This window comes from Culex quinquefasciatus, chromosome 2 (assembly GCF_015732765.1).
Source record: "Culex quinquefasciatus strain JHB chromosome 2, VPISU_Cqui_1.0_pri_paternal, whole genome shotgun sequence".
NCBI lineage: Eukaryota > Metazoa > Arthropoda > Insecta > Diptera > Culicidae > Culex > Culex quinquefasciatus.
The window spans coordinates 188,841,410-188,865,302 of record NC_051862.1 but is presented as its reverse complement, the minus strand read 5'-3'; the positions used below and the strand labels follow the sequence as shown (position 1 = coordinate 188,865,302).

The 23,893-nt window shown below is 36.6% G+C and overlaps 1 protein-coding gene across 6 annotated transcripts in view; it reads right to left on the bottom strand.

Moving 5' to 3' along the window:
* Positions 1 to 23,893, bottom strand: part of LOC6035260 (probable G-protein coupled receptor 158) — a 93,494-nt gene that overhangs the window by 56,353 nt on the left and 13,248 nt on the right. For all 6 annotated transcript variants that reach the window (XM_038253987.1, XM_038253989.1, XM_038253990.1 and 3 more), the window contains exon 3: positions 10,844 to 11,683. The gene's annotated coding sequence lies outside the window, so the exon portion shown is untranslated. The remainder of the gene's footprint in view (positions 1 to 10,843; positions 11,684 to 23,893) is intronic.

Sequence of the window (23,893 nt, the reverse complement as noted above, 5' to 3'; positions counted from 1 at the left end):
GTGAATCGGGACTACAGTCTGAATAGGGACAGCAGTTTTTAGAGCACTTAAAGCTTTTAAATTTGGAAATGGATGTACACATTTTGTTGGCCTGAGTCTGTTCTAACCGAAACCAACCAGAAAAATCAAAATATTGTGCTCCTACATGGTTAAAACTGCTGTCCCAATTCGCCCCATGTGTCCCGATTGACCCCAGTTTACGGTACCTAACATATGCCTCGATGCTAACCACCTATTTTTTAGGTTTGGACGATTGATGAAATAAATTAATTGATAACAGTATTTTAATGACAAGCAAAATCTTATTTTGATAACTGCAATACCAGCAATGATTGCTGAATGTTCAGAAAATTATCTGTAAAACTGCCACATGAGAATTACTGAATTTTCAGCAGAATAACTTGACGTTTCTTTTGCTGAAATTTCAGTTGTTTTGACAACCATTTTACAGAAATTTCAGTAAATCATCTGTCAAAGTGACAAATATCAGTTAACTGAGAATTCAGTAAAATCTAAATTACGGAATCGTTTACTGAAATTTCAGTAGATGAAAATCCAGTACAACTTTACTGAATTTCAGCATAAAAAAAAATTGGTGTGTTTTTTAACTACATATTTATTCGTCATTTATGTACTGACCCAACATACACAAATCAAGAGCAAAAACAAAAGGAAGGGTGTAAAGTTGTACAAATAGAAGAAAATTCATAAGTATCGCATTTCCAGCTCCTTTTTCATCAGTGGTTTTGTTTCCTGACATGTTTGTGCGTGTCTCTCTGTGACATCTAGATTATAATAGATCGTTCGGTATAGATACAGGAAGGAAACGTAACATAAGATTTACTATTTTTTTAAATTAGCTTGCAGATGATGAATCTTCTTTAAAATATGACTTGTACATATTTAACTCAGAAAAGACAGATTCCCCCTTGCGTGAGTTGTATCAAACCACTTTCCTTGAATCTGTTTGAACTGATTGATTTCACTAGTTGAATCGAGAGCTGAATTTTGCTATATCCTATATAGTTTTTTAATGATATTTTAAAATAATTTTAAAGAAAAGTAATAAATGCATTTGATGTCATTTACAAGGAAAACTTAATGTTTTCAATTGGCAGTCTTTAACTTTTCGAAGAATGCAAGAGCTTTCTCTAGCAATTGTAAAATTTTGCTGCGGATGCGAAACCAAAAATGACTTATTGTAATCAAAATGGAAATTGACTTGATGAAGTGAATGTAACTTATGTAAACTACTTTAGCTGTAACTGAGCTCTAGAATATTATGGCTGTGCCTTCAATAATAGATATAAGATTTTTTACAGGTTTAATTTTACACTTACTGAATGAGAAAATATGATATGCACTGGTTTAATCGAACTGAAACATTGATACATTTCTTAAATGTATAGGGGTAATTCTCTACCAACTCACACGAAATCGGGAAAAGTTGCCCCGACCCCTCTTCGATTTGCGTGAAACTTTGTCCCAAGGGGTAACTTTTGTCCCTGATCACGATTCCGAGGTCCATTTTTTGATATCTCGTGACGGAGGGGCGGTACGACCCCTTCCATTTTTGAACATGCGAAAAAAGAAGTGTTTTTCAATAATTTGCAGCCTGAAACGGTGATGAGATAGAAATTTGGTTTCAAAGGGACTTTTATGTAAAATTAGACGCCCGATTTGATGGCGTACTCAGAATTCCGAATAAACGTATTTTTCATCGAAAAAAACACTAAAAAAGTTTTAAAAATTCTCCCATTTTCCGTTACTCGACTGTAAAAAAATTTGGAACATGTCATTTTATGGGAAATTTAATGTACTTTTCGAATCTACATTGACCCAGAAGGGTCATTTTTCCATTCAGAGCAAAATTTTTCATTTTAAAATTTCGTGTTTTTTCTAACTTTGCAGGGTTATTTTTTAGAGTGTAACAATGTTCTGCAAAGTTGTATAGCAGACAATTACAAAAATTTTGATGTATAGACATAAGGGGTTTGCTCATAAACATCATGAGTTATCGCGATTTTACGAAAAAAAGTTTTGAAAAAGTTACTTTTTGCGTTTCTATTTGTTTCGTCGTCCGTGTCTGTCGCGGGTGACCATGAACGGCCATGATCGATGACTACCAACTATTTCAAAACTTTTTTTTTCGTAAAATCGCGATAACTCGTGATGTTTATAAGCAAACCCCTTATGTCTGTATATCAAAATTTTTGTAATTGTCTGCTCTACAACTTTGTGGAACATTGTTGCACTCTAAAAAATAATCCTGCAAAGTTAGAAAAAACTCGAAATTTTAAAATGTTTTATTTTTTCTGAATGAAAAATGACCCTTCTGGGTCAATGTAATTCGAAAAGTACATTAAATTTGCCATAAAATCAAATTTTACAGTCGGTAACGAAAATGGAGAATTTTAAAACTTTTAAGTGTTTTTTCGATGAAAATACGTTTTTGAATTCTGAGCGCCATCAAATCGGGCATCTAATTTTACATAAAAGTCCCTTTGATACCAAATTTCTATCTCATCACCGTTTCAGGCTGCAAATTATTGAAAAACACCTCTTTTTTCGCATGCTCAAAAATGGAAGGGGTCGTACCGCCCCTCTGTCACGAAATATCAAAAAACGGACCTCGGAATCTTGATCAGGGACAAAAGTTACCCCTTAGGACAAAGTTTCACGCAAACCGAAGAGTTGTCGGGGCAACTGCTGTGTGAGTTGGCGGAGAATTACCCATAGAATTGAACTCATATACTGTCTCTTCTTGGTTTTTATTTAATTATCAAATTTCTCGAGATTCTCGATCAAATTCCCCGGGGCCGAGAGTTTTAAAAATTTCGATTTCCTGAGAAATTTGTCCCGGAAATCCCGCTCGTTACTCTCTAATAGCAGTTTTTTTGTTTAAACATAAACTGTTTCAATTGTGAACAAATTTTTAGACAGATAAATGCAGTTGACTTTTGCTGTTTTCTGTTGTTTTTTAATGTTCATTTAAATACAACATAACACTAAATTTATAAGTTTTGACTCCTTTATGCTTACGACACAACATTTCATTATTTAATTCAATTAGCGTAAGAAAGTCGTCAACCCCCTCATTCTCTAAATGTGTTTCGTATTATTTAAACTAACCCTTACATAAAAAATATAAACTGCCAATCTCAAGTTTCCCTAAACCTCAAAGCTCTAGCCCACATAAGAATTCTTACCCCATGCTGGGAAGTGACCTATTTTTGTTTGGAATCCCTGGGGAGACAAATCAAGAGTAGTATTGAGAAAAAAAAAAATACCAAAAAACACAAATGTCAAGTTAAGATGACTACTTTTGCCAAGATTGCCAGTCCCTGCAGGCAATGGCTAATCATTGTGCCAGTTTGAGGCATTACAAACCCACTTTTACCGCACGATAGTTGGTGGGTGCAAGTGACAAGATTTAGCTGATTCAAAGCTTTAACACAAAATCTTTAAAAAGATCACGATAGTTGGCCAAAGGTCTAACGTTTTACCTCTTCCTTTCATAACCTTATCCAAGACACAAAAAAGGTTTTACGACATGAGAAGTTGAAATTATAAGTATTGAGCTTCTGTGCACGACATAGGTGGGTATTCTATTCACTTTCAAAAAGTTGTAAGTGGCTGCAGCAAAATTCTGATTCACCCAGCAGCCGCAGCTAGAAAACGTTATCAAAGGACTACCGCAGAATGAAGAAATCCCCAACTTAAGCATTTTGGCTCAACTCCAGCTGCAGGTCGATGATTTTCTTTCGAGGAAAACTTTCCCGTCTCCGTTTAATAATGATAATGGCACTTTCTCTCTATCTTTATCTGGATCGGCAACTGTTCCGACGACGACAACGAAGACGCTATACTGACTATGAGGCTTCAAGTATAGAGCTGCTCAAGACGTGCCATGTCCTGCCACAACAAAGCTGCAAAGAAAACTTAGCCATCATTATGTGTCTCGGGAAGGTCTGCTGTAATGCACATGTGCTAGGACGAGATTTGCGAGACAAATTGGAAACCAGAGTAAACATAGCCTGCGTCTTTGTGTGAGCTACTGCAGCTTAAACACTCATTAGTTTTGTGGTAAGCATCCAATATTGTCTTTCAAAACAGCGTGCCTCGTCTTCCGGGAAGAACCAAGTTCCATGGATTCCGACTAGCTTCGTCGCATGTGTTGGAATGAGAACCGGAAGACAACATGTTCAGAACTGGAGAACTGTTCGCACAGTTGAACCTCGATGGTTTGACTGCAAGATTCCATTTTATATCGAAAGGTTGAATCGTCTATCGGTGTCACGACACCACCGTCTTGTTTCGGCCAACATCAATGGACTCCCTTTCTTCCGTCGTTCCAGCCGTGTGACAATCACGTGCAAACTGCATCGCTTCCGACGAAGACTCTTCTGCAGATAAGCTGCTTTGTCTTGGCAGGGAGACCGGATCCATTTTGGCGGTGTTACATTTCCGGGGGCTTCGGGGCACAAGTCAGTACGTGATAGTCGATACGAGTGTCAGACACGATAGTGTCATTTGCGAAGTGGGATAAGTGATTTCCGATCCCGCGGGGTGAATTTGGTATTGGCAATGTTTTGAGAGTTTTATGTTGCAGTTCAGTTTACGATCTTTCTATAAAGCATACAAAAAATAAGGTTGGCAACTTTAGAAAAACTTATGTTGGCGTTTTTTTTGCCAAATAAACTGTGTTCTATGCAACAGTTCGGAACAAGGTCATTTTTGACAAATTCTAGTAAAATGTAAACTTTTAACAGTTGTTTAAGTTGAGATTAGTGTTTTCCCAAGATTTCTCTTAAAAACTAGGCATTGTTTTTCTTTTTCTTTTTATGATTAAGTAATTATTCAAAAATGGAAAATTGACATTTTAATGTCATAGATAATATCTACGGATATCGGATCGGATATCTACGATTATTCTGCTGCCAAGGACATTAGAATCAAATCGAATTGTATTAATTTGCAGCATGAAAAAAAGTTAAAACATTAAATATTTGGGTAATTCTCTACCAACTCACACGAAATCGGGAAAAGTTGCCCCGACCCCTCTTCGATTTGCGTGAAACTTTGTCCTAAGGGGTAACTTTTGTCCCTGATCACGAATCCGAGGTCCGTTTTTGATATCTCGTGACGGAGGGCGGTACGACCCCTTCCATTTTGAACATGCGAAAAAGAGGTGTTTTTCAATAATTTGCAGCCTGAAACGGTGATGAGATAGAAATTTGGTGTCAAAGGGACTTTTATGTAAAATTAGACGCCCGATTTGATGGCGTACTCAGAATTCCGAAAAACGTATTTTCATCGAAAAAAACACTAAAAAGTTTTAAAAATTCTCCCATTTTCCGTTACTCGACTGTAAAAATTTTGGAACATGTCATTTTATGGGAAATTTAATGTACTTTTCGAATCTACATTGTCCCAGAAGGGTCATTTTTTCATTTAGAACAAAATTTTCATTTTAAAATTTCGTGTTTTTCTAACTTTGCAGGGTTATTTTTTAGAGTGTAACAATGTTCTACAAAGTTGTAGAGCAGACAATTACAAAAATTTTGATATATAGACATAAGGGTTTGCTTATAAACATCACGAGTTATCGCGATTTTACGAAAAAAGTTTTGAAAAAGTTACTTTTTGCGTTTCTCTTTGTTTCGTCGTCCGTGTCTGTCGCGGGTGACCATGAACGGCCATGATCGATGACGACCAACTTTTTCAAAACTTTTTTCGTAAAATCGCGATAACTCGTGATGTTTATAAGCAAACCCCTTATGTCTACATATCAAATTTTTGTAATTGTCTGCTCTACTAGAACATTGTTACACTCTAAAAATAACCCTTAGAAAAAACGAAATTTTAAAATGAAAAATTTTGTTCTAAATGAAAAAATGACCCTTCTGGGACAATGTAGATTCGAAAAGTACATTAAATTTCCCATAAAATGACATGTTCCAAAATTTTTTACAGTCGAGTAACGGAAAATGGGAGAATTTTTAAAACCTTTTTAGTGTTTTTTTCGATGAAAAATACGTTTTTTCGGAATTCTGAGTACGCCATCAAATCGGGCGTCTAATTTTGCATAAAAGTCCCTTTGACACCAAATTTCTATCTCATCACCGTTTCAGGCTGCAAATTATTGAAAAACACCTCTTTTTTCGCATGTTCAAAAATGGAAGGGGTCGTACCGCCCCTCCGTCACGAGATATCAAAAAACGGACCTCGGATTCGTGATCAGGGACAAAAGTTACCCCTTAGGACAAAGTTTCACACAAATCGAAGAGGGGTCGGGGCAACTGCTGTGTGAGTTGGCGGAGAATTACCCATTTAAATTTTAGTACAATAAAAACAAAAAAATAAATAAAAATGTTGTACTCAAAACATTCAAAACAAAACTAACTACAATAAGGCTGCTAATGATAAATAAATTCATCTTTGAAAAAAAACAAGTTTGTTTAAATTTTGGATGGATTATGTGACTTAATCATGTGCCCCTCTGCTCGTAAATAAAGTGAAACGGTAAATTTTCCGTCGAACCAATTCAGGTTTATTTTGTGCAGGTCTATCCAGGTTGATTATTCAGGTTTTTTGATAATTCTACCTTTTTTTGTAAAAAAAACTCTAAAATATGAAACAAAATGTAAAATTGTTATGTGCAAAAACAATGACTCTCTTTAATTATAGTATTTTTAGGGTTTTAGTATTTCATAATACATAGTACATAGTATAGTTTTGGACCTGCTTGTACTGAAGAAAATACTTCGGAAACCTCTGAATTTAATCAAGTTTGAATCAAAGTCCCTGTGCTGTTAAATAACACTGGCATCTAGCACGAAGCGCCAATTTTTTTCGACTAGCTTTTTCATTCGCAGAGCAAACAAAGCAATAAAAACTATGCTCCACTTTTCTAGAACAGAACAAATCGTGTGCACGCTAGCTATCTCGCTGGCTAAGCCCAGCATAAATTTGCCCTATATATTCAAATTAAGTTATCTTCCTCGAGCTTTCCGCGCGAGTAAAATTTGCATCAAAGCACTTCACCCCTCTCTGCTGGTGTTTGTGTGAATGTCTGTGTGTTCTAAAGTGGCACCATCAGTGACACACACACACCACCAAGCCACCCAGGACTTCGTCTGCTGAGCTGCAGTTTTAGTCGCAGATAAACTTAACACATTCGTAAGCGCGCATGAATAAATTTCAGAGTGAAAGAAAAAGTTCAACCGCCAAAGCTTTCCAGCCCCAAGGGGACGCCATCAAGTCGTTGTCCTCGAGAGAAGGAAGGAGATGGGAAAAAAGGACATGAAAAATTACGACCCGGGGTGTAAGCAAAAGTTGACACGCGTGGCAAATTTGATGAATTTCAACTTGTAAAGAAAAGAAAAATAGCTCAACCCATGTGGCTGCGGATAAGGCTTTAACCAGTATGTGGTCATTCATCACCAAACATAATAAGTCTAAAGTGATCCCTACAAATACAGAAAAAGAGTAGAAGAGTAGAAGAGTAGTGCTCGCAATGTTTTTTTTATTTAATAAAAATAAATTATGTATTTCTCATCATACAAAAACTAATTAACAAAACAATCTCCTAGAATAACAGTCATGAGGACCATGGTGTTGTGCACTGATACAGACATACCTCGGTTTTGCACGCCTCGGTTTTGATTCGTTTTGCTGCCTCGGTTAAGGACGGTCCATTGCTTAACTGAAGCACAGAGCTTATGGGATTTTGGCTATATGGGAGACATTGGCTTTAAAATCATGCAAACATAAAAAAATTATAGTGTTTTAGAATCGGGATGTTGTCAGCTATCCAAAAAAAAATCAAATTATTCGCTCTACAGCATTGCCCTGGCGTTCTCGATTGCGAGATTCCTTCTCGAAACTAAGTGTCCTAAGGCAATTGCAAACCTCTTTTTACACCATAGCTTCCATCCATCCCGGGATTCGAGCTGACAACCTTTGGATTGTGAGTCCAACTGCCTACCAGCGACTCCACCGAAGTAAGACCCAGGGAGACGATTCCTACACCTGGACTGAGCTGTCGACCTAACCCTTTAGGTTAGACCGGGGCCAACATTTACTTCCCCATCCGACGGAAGGCGTGGTCAGACAAATTTCGTCTCAAAATTTGCCACCGGGACCTTCTGGGATCGAACCCAAGCCGACTGGGTGAGAGGCAACCACGCTTACCCCTACCCCACGGTACCGATTAAAATTAAAATATCATGAAAATTTTAACAAAAATACGTATTTTTCCTGTATTTTAAAAATGCAATGTTTCTCGAAAACATACTCAAAATTATTGTTATTGCAATATGGGTAACAAATGATTGGAATTTTTTCATACATTTTGAATGAAAATCATTTTTTGGAAAACACTCAAAAATTTCACAAAACTTACTCAAAATTTCTGTTTTCACAATATGGGTATCAAATGATCGGAATTTTTTCATTCATTTCGAATGTAATAACAACATAATTTGAAAACACTCAAAATTTTCACAAACCTACGTATTTTCGAAAAAAAACCTCAAAATTTCAGTTTTTACAATATGGGTATCAAACGATCAGGATTTTTCATACATTTCGAATGTAATAACAACATTTTTTGAAAATATGTAAAATTTTCAAAAAATTACGTATTTTTGAAAAAATACTCAAAATGATTTGGAATCGGGATGATGTCAGCTATTCATCAAAATTAAAATTTCATGAAAATTTTTCACAAAATACGTATTTTTCCTGTAATTTTAAAATGCATTTTTTTTTCTAAGGAAACCAAAAATATATTGTTATTGCCATATAAGTATCAAATGATCAATTATTTTTTCATTCATTTCGAATGTTAAATCAATTTTTTTGAAACACTCGATCAGAATTTTTTCATACATTTCGAATGTAATAACAACATTTATTTGAAAAAACTCAAAATTTTCACAAAACTACGTATTTTCGAAAAATTACTCCAAATTTCCGTTTTTACAATGTGTTTGATACCCACATAGGGCTTTTTTCATACATTTTGAATGTTATAACAACATTTTTTTAAATGCTCAAAATTTTCACAAAACTACATATTTTCGAAAAATTATTCAAAATTTGCGTTTTTACAATATGGGTATGAAACGATCGGGATTATTTCTTACATTTCGAATGTAATAACAACATTTTTTTTAAATACTCAAAATTTTCACAAAACTACTCACAAATGTATGTAAAAACCCGATCGTTTGAAACTCATATTGTAAAAACTTAAATTTTGAGTATTTTTTCAAAAATCCGTAGTTTTATGAAAATTTTGAGAATTTTAATTTTTTATAACTTTCAAATTATATGAAAAAATCCCGATCGTTTTATATTCATATTGTAAAAATTGAAATTTACAGTATTTTTTCGAAAAAACGTACTTTTATGAAAGTTTTGAGTATTTTCAAAAAATGTTGGTATTACACTGGAAATGTATAAAAAAATCCCGATCGTTCGATACCCACATTGTAAAAACGGAAATTTTGAGTATTTTTTCGAAAAAACGTAGTTTTGTGAAAATTTTGAGTTTTTTCAAATAAATGTTGTTATTACATTCGAAATGTATGAAAAAATTCCGGTCGTTTGATACCCACATTGCAAAAACGGAAATTTTGAGTATTTTTTTCAAAAATACGCAGTTTTGTGAAAATTTTGTGTTTAAAAAAAAAATGTTATTACATTCGGAATGTATGAAAAAATCCTGGTCGTTTGATACCCATTATGTAAAAACGGAAATTTTGAGTAATTTTTCGAAAATATGTAGTTTTGTGAAAATTTTCAAAAAAAAATGATTTAACATTCGAAATAAATGAAAAAATAATCATTTGATACCCATGTTTCAATAACAATATATTTTTGGTATCTTTAAAGAAAAAAAAGGCATTTTGAAATTACAGGAAAAATACGTATTTTGTGAAAAATTTTCATGAAATTTCAATTTTAATGAATAGCTGACATCATCCCGATTCCAAATCACTATATATTTTTTTATGTTTGCATGATTTTTCATACGATTATAGCTAATGTCTCCCATATAGCCAAAATCCCATAAGCTCTGTGCCTCGGTTATGCACGCCTCGGTTTTGCATCCCCCATATGCGGTGCTAAACTGAGGCATGTCTGTATTTACAACGTTTACATTAATTGATTAGGAAGGATATGAATCAATCCAATGGCTTGTAAAATTTCGATAGTTCATTAATTTTTAGCCTCAAAAAGGTTGAATTTTTAAATTCAATAAAAGAATTATTTACTTTTTTGAAATCTATTGAATCTGGCACAGTTAATAAATAAACCAGGATTTTTTTTTAAAAGGTCCAATAAATATTTTTACTCCTGATTCAAGGCGGTTTCAAAAACACCCAAAAAGCAAAAACTGGAAATTTGGTTTATTGGACCTTTTCAAAAAAACTCCAGAAATACACTTGACACTTGAAAAATATGGCGTTCGCAGATTAGTCTGGCAACCCTGCTTCTGAATACTACAAAGCACCAAAATTTTACAATTTTTCGGAAAATCTAATTTTTACTTAATTTTGCGATCTGTATACGAATACCATTAAATTGGCCCGTTGTTTTTTGTACTGCTATTCACAACGTTCACTTTAATTATTTCAGAAATAATTGCATATGCTCCACATGAAATATTATTCCACAAGCATATTATCAAAATAAATCAGTGCAATTGTAGACATCCACATATAATCAAATCCTACAGTAGCAAACAAACAAATATCTACGACGCGGCAATAAATAAACCTTGCCCAACCTCGTTTGAACCGCCCTCCCTTCTTCTTTAACCCTCACTTACCGTTCCATTCAATCCACCGAAATGATCGACCAACTTGTTGAATCGGTCGTCGCGGCGTCCATTCCTCCGGTGGCAGACATTGTCCAAACCAGCACCGATGCCGCCGCCGCCGCCGTCTGGTGTGATTTATTTATAATTTTGTCCGCGTTCCGTGCCAACCGGACCTACCCAGAATACCCTGAATCTGCTGGATTAAATTGTTTATTCCGACTGCGATCCTCGAAACGTGTTCCGCCACTGGACACGTGAACTTTTTGTTGCTTTTTCTTTTTTTCGCCCACCCACTATTTCACTCACACAGTAACACTGAGCCTGGAAAAGCGAGTTTCCCTCGACGTTGCAATATCGCGCGGGAAAGAGTTTTAATATCTCGCTTTTGGTACGATTATCACGTTCCCTTCACTAGAAGCTTACTCCTTTTACTTCTTATTTTTCCTCCCCAAACTGACCTGCCGTGGAAAGTAACCACCACAGAGCGGTGAAAAAGCCCCGCAATTTCAGTAGCTTTTACACGGTGGCTAAATTGAAAAGCGATTTATGCTCGGGCCGTGTGCTTGTTGGGCTTGTTTTAGGCGACTTGCCCTTTTCGGAGCTGCTTTTCTCCGCTGGCCAAGAGGACGAAGAGGGGTACGATTAGTGTAAATTTATTTTCCAACGAGTTTTCCGCTTTCCTTCCCTATCTGGGATCGAGCACTGACCACGGTTAATTTTCCCGCGACCATTTACATGTTCCAGGGATGGAGCGTGGCGGCGGAGGAGAGGCAGCTTTTTAACACTTGCTTTCAGTTGGATAATGAACTGGACTCGGTTGCATGAACGGAGGGTTGTTATGGTTGGTTCCTGGGAAAAGAAGCGAAAAAAAAAGATAATTAAGTAGACGGTATGGGATTTGAACGGTGATTTTAATTAATCGGAACAAATTCTTAGTATGCTTTTAAACCAAAACGACGTCGTCGTGCTATCTTGTCGCACCCGCCATTTTGACGTTCAGAGAAAAACGCGTTTTAATGTTTGACCTTGAATATTCAAAAACGAGAGCACGCAATGTAAACAATAACAAACACGTTTTGTTTGGCTCACCATTCTGTGCATTATCCCAAGGTTTGGTTGAGGTTGGTTGCTGGAGTCCCGAGTTATAATTACAAATGTTAACGGTAGTCTAGCTTGTACGTGCGACAAACGCATCCAAGGGGTTTCCAGCATCGTGTCAGACTGGTCACTAATCCGGAATTACTTGGAATTTGAGCAAGTAATTCTGTAATTCCGAATTTACTGAGTAATTCCATAGTAATCCTGGTAATTCCTAATAATCCCAGTAATCCTGGTAATTCCATGATTCTTGTTTGTGAAAACATACTTCAGAAAATAATAAAAAAATAAAAAATAACTGTTTAAAAGATAATTACGATAAACCTTTTATGATTCTATTTATTTCCTATTAATTTTCATGTATGAAACCAAAGTTACAGCTAGTACGGGATCATTCGGATTTTGAGTAAGTAATTCAGTAATTCCAGAATTATTCCGCAATTCTGCAGTAATTCCTGCAATTCTGGAATTACCTAGTAATTCCGTAGTAATTCGAGTAATTCCATAGTTACTCAGTAATTCGTGTATTTCCCATTAATTCAAGTAACTACTAGTAATTCTTTAAAGGTAAATCGGCAGAATGCATTTTGCTTTTCCTTGATGCTTTTCATGGTTGTAAGAAGTACAGAGCGGATTCGAAATGTCCGCCAATTTGGATACTCTCTAATTCAAATGTATCCGGATGAAAAACACTCAAACGTCAAAATCAGTCATCAAACTGACGTTGATGTTTACCACATTATTCGATGATTTCCAAGTAGGGCGTCCAATTTTCCTGGGTTTTGAGTTTACCAGAAAACGGAAAAAATATATTTTTTATCCCGGGAAATTTTTGAAAACGTCATAAAATCTATGTTTTCTTTATATTCGTTATGTTTTTAAAATCAAACTCATAGCTCAATACTATTAAAATCAATCTAAACAAGGATAGCAGTTTTAGATAGTTTTGAAGATTTTTTTGTTCTTTGTTGTGCTTTGAATTTTAAATGCACTCAAACGCCAAAATCAGTTTACAAAATGATGTTGATATTTACCCAATTGTTCGATGATTTCCAAGCAGGACGTCTAATTTTCCCAGGTTTAGAGTTTCCCGGAAAACGGGAAAAATATTTATTTATTCCCGGGAAGTTTTTTGTTTTTGAAAAAGTCATAACATCTATGTTTTCTTTATATTTGTTATGTTTTTCAAGCTTTAAATTTATAGAATTAGCTCAATACTATTAATATCAATCTAAACAAGGATAGCCAACGCCCAAGGCTCCTAAAAAGTTGGAACGGTAACTTCAACTCGCTGGTTCTCGGGCATAACTCAACCAATCAAGATGATTCTTCTTTCCAGTGATTTGTTAGATGTCAAGATGATTATAGAACTTTGCAGAACTTAATTCGATCAAATCTGTAATTTTTGCGATCAAAAACATCGTTCCAACTTTTTTTTTTTCGCGTGTAAAAAAAATCGTCAAAAATTCCGCGGCGGCAGTCGTTTTAAAAAAGGTGGAACGATGTTTTTGATCGCAAAAATTACAGATTTGATCGAATTATGTTCTGCACAATTTTAGGATCATCTAGACATTCTTACAAATCACTGGAAACAAGAATTGTCCCGATTGATTGAGTAATGCAAGTTGGACATGCGTTGGGCGTTCCAGTGTTAAACAATTTTTTGCTGTTCTCTGTTGTGCTTTGAATTTCATATGCACCACATTTCTAATTCAAATTAAATAAGTATCTTAAAAATATTTATTTTTTATTTATTTCTATATGACATGAATAAAACAGCTTAAAAATTGGTTTAAGATGTCTAAAAACAAAAATGACAACAAATAAAATGGTACCAATTAATGTAAAATTTTAGAAAAGTTTAAACTTATTAATTATAATACTTATTCAATTTCCAGGCCAAATTATGATTTTTGTTTATTTCCGGAAATTCCCCCTACAACATATAACAATCCCGGGAATTTTGTGCCGGGAATTCCCGGGATGGACGTACTATTGCCAAGCACGTGGTTTTGTGCATTTGACAACTATCATTCGATCCAATTCTCAATATGCTGGAAGCTAGGCAGTAATTTCAAGTTATTTTTATAAATTTGAGCGATTCTGCGTGGTTTCTGAAAATCCCAAGTAATTCTGGGAAATCAAAGTAATTCATGACATATTGCCAGTAATCCTGGTAATTCCATTTAGACTGGTCAGTAATCCTTGATGCTGGAAACCCCTTGAACGCATCCTGACTTTCCTGGCCTGAAATCCCTTTGGCCTTTTGTCGCACTTACATCAATTTTCATGGAGTGACAAGATAGCACGACAAGATTGAAACTACTTTCATATGTAAAGTGACAAAAATGCACGGAGTTTTTTCGGTTTTTGTTGAATATCTCAGGATTGAAATCAAATTTTGAGGATCTGTGAAGGTCAAAAGGTGAGGCATTGTGAGCTGCACAAAATGGCGTTCTTAACTCAATTTGGCCCAAAATGCACGTACGACAAGTTAGCACGATGGCGACGAAAAGAGGAACAGCGATTATTTTGTCATAAAAAAATTATTAAGAGCTTACAAAAAATCCAGTGAGCGTAATCAAAGTTTTACCAGAGTTCGAAGCCTCATCAACTGAAAACAAAATACATTTTCCTGCGTTGATAATCATGTTTAGTACAGTACAGTACTTGAAAAAGCTTTTTGCGATTTTATTTTATTTTCTGCGGACTTTAGATTTTTGAAAACTAATGATTGCCAAACAGCTAAACTGGTGCAAAATGCATTTACAAACTTTTTTTTCATACAAATGTTAACAAGTGTTCACGTTTTTTCACGGATGATTGGAAGGCGATATTAGAGTTCTCTAGGCGATATGTTTGTCAATTTATGATTTTGTGTGAAAGAGAGAGTCGCCGCGAGCATCTTGCTCAAATTGACAGTGGGCCTGTTGATGATGTTGAATATTGTGAAAAAAGATCATGGCAGTTTAAATTGTCGCAGAAGCTCATCTTGTAGTGGCTTAATTTTGAAGAATTCAAGTAATAACTGTGCCGGTATTTATGACTAAAAAACAAAAAACAAAAAAGCTTGAGTGCACGACTTGCTCTGCTCAAAATTATAGAAAAATTATCCAAGGAAAAAATCAGTCATGTTCTGCTATCGCTGATGGATAATTGACATTCGGGTGAGGACTTTCCTTGTAGGTGTGGAGGTGTGATCGTAGTAGTTGTGATGTGCGGGCGCGTTTATTTTTTAATCCGTCACGTATTTTTGCCCATTTTTTTTTAAGTGGAAGTATCTCAAGCGAAGAAGAAGCGATTCGAGGTGGAGCTTACTCCGGAAGAAATCAGGGACAGGTGGCTGCGGTAGCTGGAAACCAGTTCAACGGCGACAGAGGCAGTCGTGTCTGTGGTGGACCACTTGGCGGCCACATCCGGCAACGCAAGAGATGCAAAGGAAGCGGGGATTACATGAGTTTACGGAGCCGGATGGATGATCCCAGAATTTGGTGAGAGCGTTCTAGTGTTGTCCCTATTATGGAGCAGCCGTGTCTGACTGGTTACGGCTTTCGCTTTGTAAGCGAATGGTCCTGGGTTCGATTCCCATCTGCTCCCAACGAGAAAATTAAGGAAACATGAATTTTTTAAACTCTAAACATGAACGAAAAATCAAAGTCGCTCGAACCGGGGTTCGATCCCCCGTCCTTTGGATTGGTAGAATTAGGAATACTATTACTACAAACTATATACACGCTGGGCCTTTGTCCATTTGACAAGGGCTCGGAAGTTCTAAATAACGTTTGAATCTGATTGATGCAAACGTTCTTTAGGGCGGGGCTTGTCGATTCAAGCTGAGGTACCTCGCGCATGGCTAGCCTGCGTAGAAATGGGTCACCGAAGCTCGACAGAGCTAACACCGTCCAAATGCCTATGCGAGTTATTTGCATGTATAAAAAATCTAAAATACATGGAAACAACTCAATTTGTAAGAAGCGACCGCGTGGTCCCGTTTGGTTGGTCGCACACACACACACAAATGTTAACAAGTGTTCACGTGGTCTATAAATTAATGTTTCCTTTTTTGGAACAACTTTGTATCGGAGTCGTTGTTGAAATCGGATTCGGACTCGTGTCTCACTCGAGTTCTGGCGTTCGGGTCGGAGTCGGATTGACTCATCTTCAGAAGCTGGACTCTGAGTAGGAGTTGGAGTCGTTATTTTATTGGGAATTGACTATTGTGGATTTTCTGGTAGCTGGATTTTCTGGCATCTTCTCACGGTTATTGGAAACGGTTGTGGATAGAACTAGGGATTCCCAATTGGAGTGAAAAAGTTCAATTTACAAAAAAATATGGATTAAAATTTTGGTTTTTAAACACTTTTCCGACATCAGGAATAATTGTTTGAACATGCTCGCAAATTTTTTATTCAGTCGGAAAAATATTATTTTTATTGACAAAACTTTCATTTTTAATCACATGATCACCCCTAATTCAGGCTCGATGCCGCCATGATGCGACCGCTGGCTCCGTTTGTTTGTCAACAAAGCTGCAGCTGGATGATGAGAAGAAGTGAAGGGGGACGTTTCCAACGACCGAGTCCAACTAGGTACCGATCGTACAATATGATTAGGGCTAGTGATTTTACGCGATTTCACGGAAGCCGCGTAATCCGTGAAATTCGACCCTGGCCGTGAAATTTGGAGATACCGGGAAATATCGCGAAATTTCACATATTCAATTGATTAATCGCTACTCAGTGTATTTTAGCTTTTTTGTTATTCAAGCATTTTACAAAATTTCTTACAAGCATTTTAAAAGCAGTCTACAAATAAAAAAGTTTTTCGTATCAGATCTAAACATTGCAAATAGTTTCTTTATTCACAAAGATCATCGTGAAATTGCTGTGAAATTGCAATGTTTTGTAATTGGCACGCCGTGTAATCACTAGCCCTAACGATGATAAAAAAAATCATGGTATTCTAATAATTTTATATCTCAGAGTAATCGAAATTGCTATGCTGAAATCAATCTGATATGATATAATTTGGTTCGATCTTTCCGCAGCCGGCTGTCTAAGAAAGAACACTTGTGTAAATAAATACTTCATTAGCTAAAAATTGAATTTTCTCAACAGTAGCATCTGACTGCCTGCCTTAAAAGAAAATTTTCAATCTTATAAAACAATTAAATAATCAAATTTAAACGGAAACAATCTCAACGGCGGCTTCCGATAGTCTGCCTTGGGAATAATAACCTACCCTTTACCCCCAGTTATGCCAATGGTCGTATCGCTTGCTCAGGGCGAATCCCAGACCTCTCACAACTACCTCTAGCGACGCTTACGCAACCCTGTTGTTAAAATTCAATCAAACTTGATAAAACGGTCAGTCTGATCGAGTTCCACAATAGTGTTGGGAAAAAGAGCCTGCGATTCAGCATCAACACTTCCCGTGTTCCTAATCCTTATTCCTGCCCCGGTGAATGGTGGAGATGGGAGCGGCCGGCAATGGTTGGCTTTCATGACGGATTCCAGTATGTAACCCGCTAAGATCACCATCGCTAAGATTTGCATCACCATGCAAATTATAATGTTAGATTGAACTCAGCTGCAATTCTCCCACCAACTTCGTATTAATTTCAGATTGGCCAACTCATTGTAAACTAATCTCCTTCCGATAAACTCAGCCAGCAAAACCATAAAAACAGGTCAACCTTACTCACTAATATTTAACGCTTTCCGCAACGCACGCTCAAAAGGGTGAATGTTTACTGTCGACAAAAAAGTAATTACATTTGAGAACCAAAGCGACGGGCAAAACACACCGACCGCCTGTCACTGGGTGGCAGGTTGGAAAGCGTTACTCATCCGCAAACATGTTCCAGCTGCCTGGCTGTTGCTGATTTTCTTTTTTTCGCTCACATCGGGCCTCACATATCCCCACAACTCAACCCCGATTTCGCTACCAAGGCAGGGCGAATGCTTTCCAGAATGTGTGGCAGGTCCTGTCCGGGAAGCTATTATTGCCTGTTCCAGCACCAGATTCGTGTGTGCGAGGTTGTGTGTGTGTTGGCAGAAAATACACTATTAAACCCAATCGCCCAGTGCCCGAATCCTGAACCGGCACCAGAACCAGGGAGCTTATCCTATAAATAAACAAACGTCAGTTTATAAGCACTGGTGCCAAATCGATTACACGGCACCAGCGTCTAGTGAAAACCCAAAAGGGGCAGGGGAAGAGAAATAAAGGATAACACTCAGTGATTCCTTTCCTAGAAGGATCGGGCTAATATTACGTTACTCGGAAGTGTCTATTTGGGACTCGCACACTGCGTTGAGAAATATTTTTGCAGCAACAAAAAAACGGTTTATTATATTTCCGGATGTTATATTATGCTGACTGTATTTGTCATAAAAATGCGTTCTTATGCTATAATGAGCAGTGTAATCATAAACAATGTAGCTATTCGAGCTCAGACTCAATTATCCGAAAGCTTGGAAAACATTTTCTTCGGATAATAGATTCTTGAACATATTTTTTAAAGAGATTCAAAATGTTATACAAACCTTCGGATAGTCTAAATTTGAGTAATCGATCTTCGGATAATCGAAATTTCGGAAAATCTAGGCTTTGGATAATCCTGTCTGTACTGTACTCAATTATCCGAAGGTTTCTTAGAAATTCTAGATAATCGAAACATGGACAAACCAATGTTTTGTTTTCTTTTGTTAAATTTATTAGTTTTAACATTTTTACTGAATCATTCCTGCTTTTTGAAATTTGTGTTTGAGATAAATCTTCAAATTTAAACTCTTCGTAGCGTATTCCACGAATGGACCAAATTCCTTTCTATTCAATATTTTTCGCGAATCCATTACTCTACGAGCCCACAAACACTCACACAAACACTATCAGCAATATGAGCAAGTGGGAGCCCCAAGCATCGATCGATACGAGTGTGTGTATGTGTTTGTGTGCGTTCCTAGCAAGGAGTAGGAAATAGCACAAGGGTTAAAAGAGAAAGAATGAGAGAGAAAAGGGGGGAAGCTATCACAGTCAGTGGTGTATCTAGCCTCCCTACTCTCGACTAATGCTTTCTTTAGTGGCCTGATGCATGCGGAATGGACTGCGGTTGGCTTACACTCTTTTGCTCTAGACAGGACATGCCAGGAGAGCTTTAGTTTTCTGCTTCCCCTAGCAGTCTGAATAGTTTGCAGCAGACATCGATGATTACATAGTTTCGTATAGGTATATGCTGTCAGGCTTGCAGTACAGAGTGTCTTGTCCTCGCTCCATATACATCCTGTTGCACTAACCCCCTCGAGCGATGATCATCGCTGTGATAGTGCATTTTTTAAACGAAAATCAGTCTTGGTTTAGAAATGTGAGATTTAGGTTAACGGGTTTTAAAAGACACAGATATTTTAGAGCAAAAGAGAATAACAAAACAAATTTTGGAAATATTTATGCAACACTTGAAAATGAGGGCCTCGTGGCGCGGTGGTTAGCGGCTTCGGCTGCCGATCCGAGCGGGAATTCCTGGGAAATCTGGATTCCTGGAAATTTGCGAAACCAGAGAACGTTAAATTCAAATTGTTAAAAAATGCCAATAACTGTCATTGATGACCCAATCACAAAAATGGGATGCCAAAAGTTAAACTAAGTAAGGTCTTACCAAAGTCAGTAGGTTTTCCTTCTTTAAAGTAATATCAAGGTTTTAAGAGCGAGTCCACGAACAGAGCATACCCCTTTGTATGGGACGTCGTTTGGACCTCACCAATCTGCTTGAAATTTTAAGGGATTGTTTGTACATATAAAACTAGCATCTGGCCAAAATATGAGCACTCTAGGTCAACGGGAAGTGGGGCAAATCGGGACACAAAGTTTGAAGGTTCAAAAACGTAAAAAATCTTAAAAAGGCTATAACTTAGGCAAAATTCAATTTAATTCCAAAATTTAAAATGCATCTTGAAGGGCTTCAAAAATGCAACAAAATGCAGGGTGGAGCTTCCCAATTGGTTAATTCTAAAGGGAGTTATTGGCATTTTAGTGAAAAATAGCATAATTTTCAAACTGAAATAAAAAAGTGTCCCATCCAGATATTAACTCGGATCGACCTGCAGCTTGTAGGGGACATCTGGGACTACCATCTGAGACTGAGACCGCTTTGGGTAAGGCAATTTAACATATTGAATAGACACTTTTACTTTTAGTGAATTTTTTGGTAGTAAATTTTTGCTCAGAGGACCCCTTAGATCCCATTTTATGTTGATAATTTTTTCATAATCGTGTCCCTGAGACAATTTCACAATAGAAACATGCATAAAAATGTTTATTTTCATCCATTTTAACCCTTTAAAAAATGAAAGATAAAAAAAAATTAAGAAGCTGCTTTTTTTCTGGTGTCATCTAGTATCCTTGGAAACGAACTTGATTTTCAATAAATGTGAATCAAAGTTTTTTTTTAACTTTCATTTTTTAAAGGACTAAAATGGATGAAAACAAACATTTTTATGCATGTTTCTAATGTGAAATTGTCTCAGGAACACGATTATGATAAAATTATCACCAGAAAATGGGATCTAAGAGGTCCTTCGAGCAAAAATTTACTACCAAAAAATTCACTAAAAGTAAAAGTGTCTATTTGATATGTTAAACTGCCTTACCCAAAGCGGTCTCAGTCTCAGATGGTAGTCCCAGATGTCCCCTACAAGCTGCAGGTCGATCCTAGTTGATATCTGGATGGGACACTTTTTTATTTCAGTTTGAAAATTATGCTATTTTTTCACTAAAATGCCAATAACTCCCTTTAGAATTAACCAATTGGGAAGCTCCACCCTGCATTTTGTTGCATTTTTGAAGCCCTTCAAGATGCATTTTGAATTTTGGAATTAAATTGAATTTTGCCTAAGTTATAGCCTTTTTAAGATTTTTTACGTTTTTGAACCTTCAAACGTTGTGTCCCGATTTGCCCCACTTCCCGTTGACCTAGAGTGCTCATATTTTGGCCAGATGCTAGTTTTATATGTACAAATAACCCCTGAAAATTTTAGGCAGATTGGTGAGGTCGATGCGAGATGGGTATGCTTCGCTCGTGGACACGCTCTTAAAGAAAAATAGCAGTAAATTGTTAAGCCTCGGCTCCAATATAGCATAATTATTTTATTAAAAAATAACTCTGACATTACTTTCAGAGTTTGAGTCGACCTGATTCAAATATTTCGTTTTGTTTTCCTCGTATTGTTTATTATTCTTTCTTATGATATTTAAACGTGACCCACAGAAGAGTTAAACTACTTTACTTACTTCTTGAGGTTAAGTAAATAAATCCAAATTTACTTACAAAATTGTTCTTCTAAAAATGCCGTCAAAACTTTAAATATTTTTTGATTTCTGTTTTAAGCCGGAGTTGTAGTTGGTGTCGGCTAAACTCAGAAAGCCGGAGTGGTAGTCGGAGTCACTTGATATATGAACCGACTCCGCAGCCCTGGGCGAACAAAAAAAAAAATCGATGCATCTAGGAGCCATTCTGTTCTGTTATTCTTAAATTTTTAAACTACTGAGCAGTTTAGTTATATTATTCTCAAGAAAATTATGATATTTTTACTTTTTTGGAAAACATATTTTTATATTATGCAAACGTCGAAATGTTGTGATTTTCCCAGGGCATCAGATTTTTGCTCAATCAGACTACCGGCTGTGCATCCGCCCATCCGTGTCCACGTCAATTCCACAAATTGAGATTGACAGGTTTGGGTTTGTTTTGTTTATGGCAGCAACCCCCCACCAACCGTAACCGAAGCAATCATCATAAAGGTCCCGGGACCCAGGAGATCCTTGGAACCGGGTCCCTCATCAAAGATTTCCCACACAGATCGTTTTGGCCGTTCAGCAGTAGATGGCTATTGTAGCAGTACGCTCCATTTGCTGTCGACAACGACTCGACCGGACCGCCATTATGGACCATTTTATGCTAATTTGGACCTATCCGGATGGCCAATCTGGTTCTGGTGAAGCGAGAGAGCAAATTGGGAACAGTCTTGGGACTTCAACGGCGCCGGCGAGAGGTCAATAAAGTTCATTTCGTCCATTAACCATTTTGGGAGTGTTCGGACAAGTTAGTGTCCATTCCCAGAAGTCCTGTCTCTACCGATGTTTTCACATCTGAATGGTTTTCCAAAATGGGCTTGTTTTATCATTCATCAATCTGTTGATCCACCCTGTGTCCTGTATCTGTGTCCGGCTATACAGACAAAACCGATTGTTTGTGTTGTTTACCCCCGGGTTTGGTCCAAAAGCAACAGATTGGATCGAAAATTGAATATTTCACTCGGTGGGACACATCACACCAACACACGAAAACACGACATCACCGGGCGAAACAGAGACACAAGGTGCACGTGGGTGAGAGTTGGATAATTCGTTTTGGCAAACGGTACGACAAGGGTTAAGGTCCAAGGTGAAGGAGTGGGGGAAATAAACTTGACTACATGCCAAAGAACACACCAATCAACCTCCCACCCACTTGTTTGGGGAGGCCGTTGTGAGGCTTAAAGGATTGTGGTATCCTTTCGGAATCAACATGTTGCCAATTTTGCAGATGCTAGAAGGTTGTGGATAGATGAAAATATTTTACTTTTTCCCCATACAGATTACGAAATTTCGACACAAGGCTTCATAAATTGCTGAATAATTTATACAAATTTCTTCAAAGTAAGATAACTTTGCTTCAAGTGCAAAAAATAAGCTCTCGTTTAATAGCCCCAATGCTCTAGCCAGAACAAGCGAACAGAAATCTCATTACATCAATATCCAAGTAGGTACTCAGGAAACAGCTTTCCAATTTTCTGATATTCCCCGTTCCATGTTCAACGGAGGCAGCGGTCCATTCCGAGCCTGTGGTCTTTTGAATGATTAATTCACGAACATTCTTCGTTTGCGCTTCCCGCGAAGCTGGTGTGCTCTTCAAAGTAAGGACGACCCCCCAGATTCATTCTTCTAGACATTGCAGCATTGTCTCTCTCATTTTGAATGCAAGGAGAAATTATGCCGGCGGAAGATTGATCCGCAGTCGGGATGGATCGAATACAAATGACAAGGGATTTCGAGACGAAATTGAAAATGTAAATTGTTTTATTATACTCTCTGTGAAGAAAAATAAATTCGGTAAAACGAAAACTAATTCAATAACATCTAATTCAACATCTCGGTTGTCACTGTTTAACAGGGCAGCTCTAGTGATAGTGCAGGTTGAGTGTGAGTAGGATACGCCGTTCGTAACATTCAATATTACGCCCTTTTAAAATGTTAGTCTTGATTTGAAAATTTTGAAAATAATTTTTTCGAAAAGATCGGAAAATTTCACAAATGTTTCATGCATTAACATTGAAAATCGGACCATTAGTTTCTGAGATATCGACATTAAAAAATGGTGGGCTGTTTGGGTGAGACTTAGAAAACATCAATTTTCCTGTTTTTAAACCTTTGCATTGCAATATCTCAGCAACTAAAGGTCGTATCAACAAAGTCCAAAGAAGCAAAATATAGAGAATTTTCTCAGCTTTTCAAAAATATTTTTTCCAAAAGTAAGCAAACATGTGCACTAATTTAAAAAAATGAAAAACTGCGACGATTTTCAAAAAAGTCACCTAAATATGGATTTAACTTGAAAACGGTGCACTTTATCAAAATTTTACTGAATTATTTTTTGATTGCAAATTTGATTTTACATCGAAATTTGAAGTTGAAAAAATTTCGATTTTTTGAAAAAAAAAACAGTATTGATTAAAAAATTCATAACTCGGTCAATGATTTTTTGCACAACCTGGAAATTTCTGAAAAGTTGGCATTTTATGTCCTCTAAAATATATCAAAAAATAAAAAAAAAATAAAAATAGAGATTTTTTTGCAAATCAAATTTTAGTGATAAAAAGTTAAATAAAAAAATCACCAAATTTTTTTTACCGTGTATCATTTTTT